The sequence below is a fragment of the Odocoileus virginianus genome, chromosome 24, assembly GCF_023699985.2.
Source record: "Odocoileus virginianus isolate 20LAN1187 ecotype Illinois chromosome 24, Ovbor_1.2, whole genome shotgun sequence".
Taxonomy (NCBI): Eukaryota; Metazoa; Chordata; class Mammalia; order Artiodactyla; family Cervidae; genus Odocoileus; species Odocoileus virginianus.
The window spans coordinates 29,362,445-29,374,959 of record NC_069697.1 but is presented as its reverse complement, the minus strand read 5'-3'; the positions used below and the strand labels follow the sequence as shown (position 1 = coordinate 29,374,959).

General features: G+C 36.3%; 1 pseudogene; it reads right to left on the bottom strand.

Annotated features, from left to right (window-relative positions):
• Positions 1–11,082: 11,082 nt before the first annotated feature.
• LOC110146764 (olfactory receptor 8S1-like) lies at positions 11,083–12,012 on the bottom strand (annotated as a pseudogene).
• Positions 12,013–12,515: the final 503 nt, after the last annotated feature.

Genomic DNA, 12,515 nt, shown 5'->3' with positions numbered 1-12,515 from the left:
TATGGTTCAGACCCCTGGTACCAAAAAAAAACAAAAAAACAAAAAAAAACAGTAGAGGAAAATTCCAAATGGGCAAGTGAGTGAGAGTTCAAACTTGTAAGACAGTTACTACTTGTAGGACAGTTTTGCAACTTTGAGCAATAATCTTCCCCATCCTGGGTTCAGTTGCCAGTTTTAATAAGAAATTTACAACTTGTGCCAGTAAGATCCTTCTATTTAGGTGTTTCTCTGGCTCACTTACCTCCTCATTGAGCAGGGCTGTACTTGGTCCAAAATGTACTCTGCAATTTGAGCCAGGCTGTCAACTACCTGAAAAACAAGGGTGTATATGTTAAAAAGTATTCCAGCAGTGGGGGTGTTCTGCAGAGGACTCTAACTGGATCTGCACACAGCAGGCTTTTTTCAGTCAATGCAAGGTCTGAAGTCATGTTCAGACTCAAAGCAGCTCACCTCAAGGTCACTTCTGAGTAAAGGCTAAAAAATATCCTTGCATCCAGTTGATGCCGTTTTGAGTCTTTTGGTCATCTTAGAGTATTTGCCACTCTTCCTTATAATTTTACTCTCATTTTTCACTTTTAGTCCTGAGAAAAGTGCCTGTCCAGTTTGTATAACTTATGTCTCCCTCTTCATCAACTTGTTGGCAATCTTATGCCAGCTTAGCCCTGGAAAAGAGTATCAAGTAAGAACTCTTGGGAACCAGGATTAGTTCATTGCCCATGAGAGAGGCAGCAGCGGTCAGAGCCAAAGTGATTCTTTATCTAGAGATGGGCAAGCTACTAGTCCTGCCATGGCCAGTGGAAGACACAGTACTGAGGATGCTCCTAGCTATAAATGGCTTTGCTAATAGGGGACCAGGGGACCAGGTGAATTCCAGTGTGTGAGACTCTCTTAGGGCTATTTTATTCCCTTATAGTCCTGGGATACTAAATACACATCCTCTTCTCTCTCCACTTCATATATACTCTTTCCATTCCCACCATGACAAGTTCAGTCACTTCATTACTTTCCTGAGTTTACCTACTCCTAACTCTCAGCTGATAAAGGGCCGAGGGCATGTGCCTGTTCCTGCTGTGGGTGATCTCTAATTCCCTAACCCCACACATGGAGTTGTTCTTCTTTTCTTCCCTCCAGCTTGGGAAGAGAGCTTCCTAGGTAGCGCTAATGGTAAAGAACCTGCCTGCCAATGCAAGAGACATAGAGATGCAGGTTCTATCCTTGGGTTGGGAATATCCCCTAGAGGAGAGGGCGTGGCACCTCAGTTTAGTTTTCATGCCTGGAGAATCCCATGCACACCGGAGCCTGGTGGGCTACATTCCGTGGGGTCACAAAGAGTCAGACACAACTGAAGGACTAAGCATGCATGCAGCTTGGGAAGGAGACCCTTCTCCATCTCTGGCCAGTGCCTTTGTGCTCTGGATCCCATCTTAACCCTTCTTTTTGAGCATCTCTCTGAACCAACCATATTCTTTCTCTTCCCTTGTCTCTTCCTTTCCATCAGGCTTATGCATTCTGTTTATATGTAGAAATTACTGATGTTTATCCATTTAAAATAGACCAGAAACCATTAGTAGCCTTCTTTCTTCCATAAGAAGCCTACTACTACAATATTGTATAGTAATTAGCCTCCAATTAAAATAAATAAATTAATTTTAAAAATATGGTAGAGTTTGGAACCCTTCATTAAGTAATAAAGTCAGTTGCCATTAAAGGATTTTATATATAGAAACACTCAAAGGTTATGAGCCTTTATGAGACAGAACAAATTAGTGAAAATTTTATTCTCACTTATCAAGATTTTAATTTCTGTTATGATTTCAACCTTTCGGAAAAGATACATATGGAATATACTGCATATTATATAACATCTCTGCTGCACCCTTAGTCAAACACATTACTATTTCTATAATGAAACTTTTAAGTACCCCTTCTACATGGGGTTATAAAAGGCTACAAATAGCCTCGTGTCTGTTAACTTCCAATTTTACCTCCAAATTAGTTTTGGGGGAAATTGTTCAATTTTCAGAGACTTTTAGAGATTTTGGAATTGGAGACAAGGGCTTATAAACTTGTTTTAAATTTCTGTATTTACTGATTTTTATTTTGAGGTTTCTTCTTCTATACCTTGATCTGTTTTTAACAGCAGGGTTATATTGTTTTAATGAATGTATACAGATGTAATATATGCTTTAATACCTGGTAGTGACAGACTGTTACTTTTATACGTTCTAGTTTATGGTTTTCTCATTCTTATAATTTTACTTCATAATCAGATTCACAGTTTGAAAAATTCCCTTGAGATTTCAACTGGTGTTTTTCTTTCTTTCTTTTTTTTAAAATAAATATATTAATTTGGGAGTTAGCTTTACAATTCGTTCTATTTCTTTGAATTTTCTCTTTTGGCTTGCAGTTTAATTTTTTTTTTTCACATAAGCTCCAGGGATTTTGTCACTATGTTATGTACACATTATTATTATTATTATTTTGCTGTTTTAATTTATAAACTTTGCAATTGAGGTTCCCAACCACATAGTCATGCACCTCTGCTTGGGAAACCCCGTTTTCAGGACAATTATTGTAGAAGTAGCTTCTACGGCCTGTACTCCATACTCTTATGAAAGAGATTTGATTTATGTGGGTGTGTGCTGCCAGATAGGGTGCATTAGCAATTCTTCTTCTGGCCTCCACTATTACCTATTCTTCCCAACATCGTCTGCCACAGGGAGGCAATGAGCTTTCTCTTCATTTCAAGCTCTGCTCCTATAAGGAAACATGTCACCCTGTTGCCACTTTCTGTCTAATGCCACATGTGTTTGCTCACACATTACTCCAACCAAAGTTCCGCTTGGTGCCCTTTGATTTTCCCCTGCCCATGACTTCTACTCATACACTTGGGAAACTTCCTGGTTGTCCCTCCTACCTTTTTGTTTTGGTTCGTTCCTGCTGGACCCTGAATATTTTCTAGTTACTGTTTCCACCTTAATATAATCAAATCGGCTTCCTGTTTCTCAATAACTTCTTTTTTTTTTTCAATAACTTCTTAATCTGCCCCTCTAAGTTATCATGCTTTTGGTTTGACAATAGATGAATTCACTTAAAAATTCTTCTTTGATATTTCCCAACATTTGATTCATGAAAGAAAGACTGTATCATATGCTCAGTAGACCATTTTATAATGAGAAGCTCACGATCTATATTTTTTAATTCACTACAGATGATAAAACATTGAATGGGAGAGAAACAGAGAGAAACACAGTGGCCATGAATTTGTATTTTGTAGTATAGACATTTCAGATTTCAGTCCTGGCTCTTTATCACTCACTGGCTAAGTGACCTAAGGGAAGTTAATGTTCTTAGTAACCCTCAGTTTTTTCATTTATGAAAAGAATGTCTACCTTCAGGTTTGCCTAATAATGTTTTTTATAATATACAGAAAAGTGCTGCCTAATAACTCAATAAACTGGTTTTTATGCCTATTTTCATGGCAAAAATAAGAGTAGAGAAAGGAAGTTTACAACAAAACTATCAATTAAGACATCAGAAATAAGTAAACCCATTAATTTATGACTGTAAAATAATGAATGTAAAAATCAAAGTGGTAGTAAATAAAATATTTTAAATATCCTAATTAAAAGGTACAGAATTAAGAAACAAAAATCTAATGATATGTTGCTTAAAGATAATCTACATATAACAAAATAATACAGAAACATTAACACTACAGTGATAGATAGACAAAGATATATATGGTGAAATTATCTGAAAATAAACAAGTGAAAATGTTCTTGTAATTTAATTAAAATTTAATTTAATTGGAGTATGATTGATTTACAATGTTATGTAGTTTGAGGTGTATAGCAAAGTGATTCAGTTATACACAAACATATCTATTCTTTATTAGATTCTTGTCTCATACAGGTTATTACTGACTATTGAGTAGAGCTCCCTGTGCTATACAGGAGGTCTTTGTTGATTATTTTATATATAGGACTGTATATATGTTACCCAAATCTTACTTTATGTGTCCTTCCCACCTTTCCTCTTTGGTGACCATAAGTTTGTTTTCTAAGTCTGTGAGTCTGTTTCTGTTTTCTAAATAACTTCATTGTATCATCTTTTTAGATTCCACAAGTAAGTCATATCACGTAATATTTGTCATTCTCTGTCCAATTTACCTCACTTAATATGATAATCTCTAGGTCCATCCAAGTTGCTACAAATGGCATCATTTCATTCATTTTTTTTTTCGGTGTTAAATTTTATTCACACTACTTAGTCAGAAATATCTGTTTCACAGATTTCTTTGAGAATTTTTAAAAATTACAAGTTTTTTGTTTACAATAAACATGCTTAAATTTTGATCTGTGAACTCATTTCTCTGCAGTACATTTATGTTACATTTTTCCCACTCTTGCTGACATATAGTTTCCATTTATTTTTATTCATTGGAGGCTAATTACTTTATAGTATTGTAGTGGTTTTTGCCATACATTGACATGAATCAGCCATGGATTTACAAGTGTTCCCCATCCCGATCCCCCCTCCCACCTCCCTCTCCATCCTATCCCTCTGGGTATTCCCAGTGTACCAGCCCTGAGCACCTGTCTCACATTTCATTCATTTTTATGGCTGAATAATATTCCATTGTATATATGTATCACATCTTTTTTTTCGTTTATTTTTATTAGTTGGAGGCTAATTGCTTTACAGTATTGTAGTGGTTTTTGCCATACATTGACATGAATCAGCCGTGGATTTACATTTGTTCCCCATCCTGAACCCCCTCCCACCTCCCTCCCCATCCCATCCCTCTGGGTCATCCCAGTGTACCAGCCCTGAGCACTTGTCTCATGCATCCAACCTGGACTGGCGATCTGTTTCACACTCAATAATATATATGTTTTAATGCTATTCTCTCAGATCATCCCACCCTCGCCTTCTCCCATAGAGTCCAAAAGTCTGTTCTATACATCTGTGTCTCTTTTTCTGTATAGCATATAGGGTTATCGTTACCATCTTTCTAAATTCCATATATATGCATTAGTAAACTGTATTGGTGTTTATCTTTCTGGCTTACTTCACTCTGTATAATGGGCTCCAGTTTCATCCATCTCATTAGAACTGATTCAAATGTATTCTTTTTAATGGCTGAGTAATATTCCATTGTGTATATGTACCACAGCTTTCTTATCCATTCGTCTGCTGATGGGCATCTAGGTTGCTTCCATGTTCTGGCTATTATAAACAGTGCTGTGATGAACACTGGGGTACACATGTCTGTATCACATCTTCTTTAGCCATTTGTTTACCAGTGGGCATTTAAGTTGCTTCCACATCTTGGCTATTGTAAATAGCACTGCAGTGAACATTGGAATGCATGTATCTTTTTGATTTATGGTTTTCTCTAGATATCTGTCCAGGATCGGGATTGCTGGATCATATGTTAATTCCATTTTTAGTTTGTTAAGGAACTTCCATACTGTTCTCCATAGTGGTTATACCAATTTACATTCCTGCCAACAGTGTAGGAGGGTTCCTTTTCCTCCCCACTCTTCAACATTGTAGTCTATTTGATGAAGGCCATTTTGACGGGTGTGAGGCGATACCTTACAGTAGTTTTGATTTACATTTTTCTAATTGATGCTTTTGAACTGTGGTGTTGGAGAAGACTCTTGAGAGTCCCTTGGACTGCAAGGAGATCCAACCAGTCCATCCTAAAGGAGATCAGTCCTGGGTGTTCATTGGAAGGACTGATGCTGAAGCTGAAATTCCAGTACTTTGGCCACCTCATGCGAAGAGTTGACTCATTGGAAAAGACCCTGATGCTGGGAGGGATTGGGGGCAGGAGGAGAAGGGGATGACAGAGGATGAGATGGCTGGATGGCATCACCGACTCGATGGACATGAGTCTGAGTAAACTCCGGGAGTTGGTGATGGACAGAAAGGCCTGGCATGCTGCAGTTCATGATGTCGCAGAGTCGGACACGACTGAGCGACTGAACTGAACTGAATAATTATTACTGCTGAGCATATTTTCATGAGTTTTTTGCCCATCTGTTTGTCTTTTTAGGAGAAATGTCTATTTATATTTCCTTCCCACTTTTTGATTGGGTTGTTTATTTTTTTGATATTGTGCTGCATGAGCTGTTTGTGTATGTTACAGATTAATCCCTTGTTGGTTGCTTCATTTACAAATATTTTCTCCCATCTGTGGGTTATCTTTTTGTTTTATTTGTGGCTTCCTTTGCTATCCAAAAGCGTTTATGTTCAGTTCAATAAACCCATTTGTTTATTTTCATTTTTATTTTCATTAGGGGGTGGATCCAAAAAGATTGCTGCAATGTATGTCAAAGGGTATTCTGCCTATGTTTTCCTTTAAGTGTTTTATGTATGTGGTCTTACATGTAGGTATATATGTGTCTCTACATCTGAACAGATCTTTTGTAGAAAACAAAATATATGGATCTTGTTTTTGTATCAATTCATCCAATTGATTTCTTTTGGTAGGAGCAATTATTCCATTTACTTTTAAAATAATTACAAATGTTCTTATTGCCATCTTGTAATTGTTTTTAATTTTTTTCAGGTCTTTTTTCTTACCTTCTTTTTTTGTTCTCTTCTCATGTGATTTGATAACTATCTATAGTGTTGTGTTTAAATCCCCCCCTTTTTTGGTGTGTATGTGTATCTATTATGATTTTTTGTTTGTGGTTTCCATTGTTTTGATATACCAGACTATATATATACAAGATTGTTTTAAGTTGCTGGTCTCTTAATTTAAAATGCATTTTCAATATCCTGCATTTGTACTGTCTTCTCATGGTTCCTGACTTTGGTACATATTTGTGTGTAGATGATTTCCTATCTTTACTGTATGCTTACCTTGACAGGTGAACTTTCCTATTTGTGAATTTTTTTATTTCTAGTTTTGCCCTTTCCTTTTTGGCCTAGAGTAGTTCTTTTGGCATTTGGGGTAAAGCTGGTTTAGTGCTGCTAAATTCGATAAGCTTTTCCTTGTATGTAAATCTGTTAATTTCTCCATCATATTTGAATAAGAGCCTTGGTGGGTGGAGTTTTCTTGGTTTTAGGTTTTTCTCTTTTATTACCTTAAATATATTCTACCACTCTCTTCTGGCCTGAAGAGTTTAACCTTATGGGGATTTCCTTGATATTATTTGTTGCTTTTCTCTTGTTGCTTTTAATATTTTCTTTCTTATATTTTTATAAATTTGACTAATATTTGTATTCGTGTTTGGGTTTATCCTGATTGGGACTCTGTGCTTCCTGGACTTTGGTGACCTTTTCCTGTCCCATGTTATGGAATTTTTCAGCTATTATCTTCAAATATTTTCAGGCCCTTTTTCTTTCTCTTCTCCTACTGGGACCCCTATAATGTTGATTCTAGAGGTCTCTCAAACTATCGTCATTTCTTTTCATTCTTTTTTCTTTAATCTGTTTGTGGCAGTTATTTTCACAAATATATATTCCAGCTCACTTATCCATTTTCCTGTCCCTTTTTTCTGCTAATGATTCCTTCTAGTGTATTTTTTCATTTCAGTTATTGTATTGTTCAACTCTGTTTGTTCTTTATATATTTTAGCTCTTTGTTAAATATTTCTTCTATCTTTTGGTCTGTGCCTCTATTCTTTTTCTGAGATTTTGGATCAATTTTACTACCATTAGTCTGAATTATTTTTCAAGCTTTAAGCACTGGATCACCAGGGAAGTCCCCCATGTCGTCTTCATTGTCTTTGGATGTAAAATAGTGCTTTTGGTAAGTTCCAGTCTTTTTTGTTGATGTTTTTGCCCAGGTAGTTTTGATTTTGGTGTTTTGGGAAGAAGAGGTGAGCTCGAGTCCTTTTACTCTGCCACCTTGTCTCCAACTCCTCACTCTATCATTTTAGAAATAAGGATTGGCTTCTTGGGAGCAAGAGGCCAAAGGTCCCAGCTGATGCCTAATGGGAAATGACGCCCACCTCCACCCAGTGTTGACAGATAGATGGAATTTTGTGGCCAGTGGAATGAGGTTTATGGTAAAAGATGCTTTGGTATGCTATGGGAAGTAGTTCCTTGCCCTCTCTGAATTGCCATATATTAACCAACCTGGAAGTTGGTTTTATAAGCAACTTCCAAATAATTATATATATTAACATTATAGAATATGGAATTCTAAAGAAAAATTAAAATAAAAAAAGCTACATTTTATAATGATAAGAGGTATAACCCAGAATGAAGACAAAGCCATCATGATCTTGTAAGGCTACAAAGTTAAGTTTCAAAATGAAGGCAGCAAAAACATGGAAACAGCATGAAATATGGCCAAAGGCACAATGATGGTGGCAAACGTATACATATTTTTAAAAGTCTTGGGCGAAGGAAATAAGTGAAAGTCAACATTACAAAAGATTTCATCATACAATGAGTAGAATAACAATATCTTCATACTAACACCTAAATAAGAGTCATTTTTAATAATAAGTACGCATGTGAACACTTCCCCAATACAAATAATTTAATGGAATATGAAAAGAATATTCCTGAATGTGTTTCCCCATTAATGTAATAATTGTTTAGCATTAAAAATTTTTATAAATCATCCAATAAGAAGATATATGTTAACATGAATAAATGGTGAAAATATACTTTATGATATTCAGTATCTATTTTGATAGTGTACCTTTACAACTAAAATGGATAGCTATAACTTAATAAAATATAGGTGATATGCTGATATCTAACAGACTAACAATGAATTGTCAGTAGTTTTTTAAGTTTTATTTTAATGAATGTTTTTATTGAGATATAAAGTATAAATTATAGGTGTATAATATAGTGACTCACATTCATTAAAGGTTATACCTCATTTATAGTTATAAAATATTTGTGATATTCCCTTTGTTGTACAGTATATCCTTGTAGCTTACTATTTACCGAATAGTGTCTACTGCCTAATCCCCTACTTCTATATTGCCCTTCTCCCTTTTCTTTCCCCATTGGAAACCACTGTTTTGTTCTCTATATTTGTGAGCCTGCTTCTTTGTTTATTCACTAGTCATGTTTTTTACATTTCACATACAATGGTACCATGTAGTATTTGTCTTTCTCAGTCTGATTTATTTCACATAGCATATGCCCTCCAAGTCCATCCACATTTCTGCAAATGGCATTATGTCATTCTTCTTTTATGGCTGAATCATATTCCATTGTTTATATATACTACATCTTTAATCATTCACCTGTTGATGGACACTTATGTTGCTTCCATGTCTTGTCTATTGTAAATAGTGCTGCTATGAACACTGGGGTGTGTGTAATTTTTTGAACTAGCATATTCATCTTTTCCAGATATATGCCCAAGATTGGGATTACTGGATCATGTGATAACTTTATTTTCAGTTTTATAAGCAACTTCCATACTGTTTTCCTTAGCGTCGTACCAGTTTACATTCCTATCCACAATATAGGAAGGTTCCTTTTGTTCACACCTCCAGAACTGATTTAATGATGATCATTCTGACTGGTGTGAGGTGATACTTGATGAAGTTTTTATTTGTGTTTCTCTTCTAATTAGCAAAATTGAGCATCTTTTCATGTCCTGTTGGACATCTGTATGTCTTCTTTGGAAAAATGTCTATTTAGGGCTTCTTCCCATTTTTTAATTGTTTTTTTTTATATTAAGTTTTATGAGATGTTTGTATGCTTTGGAAGTTGAGCACTTGCTAGTCGATCATTTGCAAATAATTTCTCATACTCCACAGGTTGTCTTTTTGTTTTGTTTATGATTTTCTGTGCTGTGCAAAAGCTTGTAAGTTTGATTAGGTCCCATTTGTATATTTTTGCTTTTCTTTCTTTTGCCTGAAGAGATTAACCTAAGAAAATATGGTATCATTTATGTCAGAGAATGTTTTGCCTAAGTTCTCATATGAAGTTTTATGGTGTCATAGCTTGTATTTGAGTCTTTAAGCCATTTTGAGTTTATTTATGTGTATGGTATAAAGAAGTGTTCTAACCTAATTGATTCATATTCAATAATATAATGCTCTCAACATTTTAATTTACATTATGCTACTTCTAATGATTTTTTATCTGACTTACATATGTATATATATCAAGTATGATAGTGTTAGAATGATGTATGTCTTCAGGCAAGAGGTTGCCTATATTTAGTATAATGTTCATTCTTACTTATTTATTGTATATTTTAATTTCTTAATTTTTTAGATGTATAGTACTGTTAACTATATGCACATTGCAGTGCAACAGATCTGCTTTTTATCTTGCATGACTGGTAGTCTATGCTCATTGGACAGTAATTTCCCAGTTCCCCTTCCCCCAGGCCCTGGAAACCACCATCCTACTTTCTGCTTCTATGAATTTGACCTCCTAAGATACCTCATATAAAGAGAATTAAGCAGTTTTTCTCCTCTGTGACTGCCTCTTTTCACTTAAGAAAATGTCTTCAAGGTTCATGTATGTTGTCACACATTGCAGACTTTCCTTCTTTTTTAAACTAAATAGTACTCCATTGTATGCATGTACCATGTTTTCTTTATCCATTCATCTGCTATTCATCTGCATAGATATTTAATATGTTTAATCTTTGCTTTCACTGTTCTTTGGCTATTTGCAGGCACACATGCCTTTTAATGCCAGTGGTGCCACCAGGTCAGGTGAATGAAATGTAATGAACTATCTTATTCTGAAACATTAAATGTGTCTAGATTACTTCTTCTTTGCTCTTCTACTAATGGGTTCCCTTGTGTAGCTCCACAGCTAAAGTCCTGGGCTCAGGGAGCTCTGTTCTTGCCAAGGTCATTGTTCTTGTTCTACCTGCTCAACTGTAGTGAAGTCACTCCTTCTGATTAGTTTCCAAGGCTGTGGTAGGAGCTGATGTCTCTGAACCTTTACACTTAGACCCAGAATGTGTTATTCATTTTTCTGACTATTTGGAAGTCATTTCACTTTGAGTAAGAAATAAGTATAGTAAATTAAATTAAAAATCAAGTTCTATAGGAGCTCTGTTTATATATTTGTCTTCCCTTGTAGATTGCTTCTCTTCTAGAAGAAAGGACCTATTATCATTTCTTACCCTGAAACACATATTTGCTGCCTCAGTATCCTCTGCAGAGCTGCCTTCACCTCCTGGTTCTTGAAGCTGTAAATGAGTGGGTTTATCAAGGATGTGATCACACCATACTGTATGGAGACAACTCGCTCCAGGACTGATCCTGAAGAGGGGCTGATGTACCTGAATAGAGCCGTCCCATAGAACAAGAGCACCATGGTGAGGTGGGAGGAACAGGTGGAGAAGGCTTTGCCTTGGCCTTTAGAGGAGGAGATACTTTAAATGGCAAGAATAATTTTTGAGTAAGAGAAGAGGATTGGGGGAAGTGTCACGAGTCCTAGAAATGCAGTGGACCCAGCTAGCAGGATGGTGTTAGGCGTGGTATCACTGCAGGAGAGAGGGAACAGTGAAGGCAGTTCACAGCTGAAGTGGGAGATGATATTGGGACCACAGAACCGTAAGCTCTGGGCACAAAGATTATTCACTAGTGAGTTCAGAAACCCCATCAGCCATGCTGCACTGACCATTGCGGTGCACAGAGGTCCATTCATGATCACAGTGTAGAGCAGAGGGTGACAGACGGCAGCATAGCGGTCATAGGCCATAGCAGAGAGCAGGCAGCCCTCAGTGCCTCCAGAAAATATGAAAAAGAAACTCTGGGTAATGCATCCCCACACTGAAATGGTTTTCCTCTGAGACAGGAAATTCTGCAGCATCTTGGGCACAGTGACTGAAGAGTAGCATATGTCTAGGAAAGACAAATGACCAAGGAAGAAGTACATGGGCGTGTGCAGGTGAGGATCAGCCCTGATCACCAGGATCATCATCAGGTTCCCCGTCAGGGTCAGGAGGTAAATCCCCAAGAAGAGAACAAAGAGCATGGTCTGGATATCTGGGTCAGTAGACAACCCCAGCAGCACAAATTCATCAATAATGCTAAGATTTTTCATGGTTTCTTAGACATCACATCCCTAAAGAGAAAGAAAATTTACTCATTTGGTGGGATAATGATCTGAGTAATTCTATGGGAATAGAATTTTTTAACCTATAAAAGATCCACTTTTTAGCTTAAAGCCTGAAAGTGCATCTGAGGGTAAATCAGCATCTGACTATCCTATCATCCCATTAAATACTGCAGCTTTCCTTCTCCTGCCTATAAGTGCTCCCTATCAAGCTGAAATTTGCTCCCCTATAATACTTTACACTTTCTAACATATGGATATGGATATAGTACATTAAAAATTATCTTTTCCTGTTAGATTTTATATTATGCACAGGCAGGGATGTTTGTCTGTTTTTCTCCCATGATGCATTCCTAAATACCAAAATAGTCACTAGTTCCATAATTTGTGAAAGAGAAGAGGATCAGGAAAGTGTCAGAGTCCTAGATATTCAGTAGATTCAGTTAGTCTGCTCTAAATAAACATTTGTTGAATAAAATAATGAGTGATTT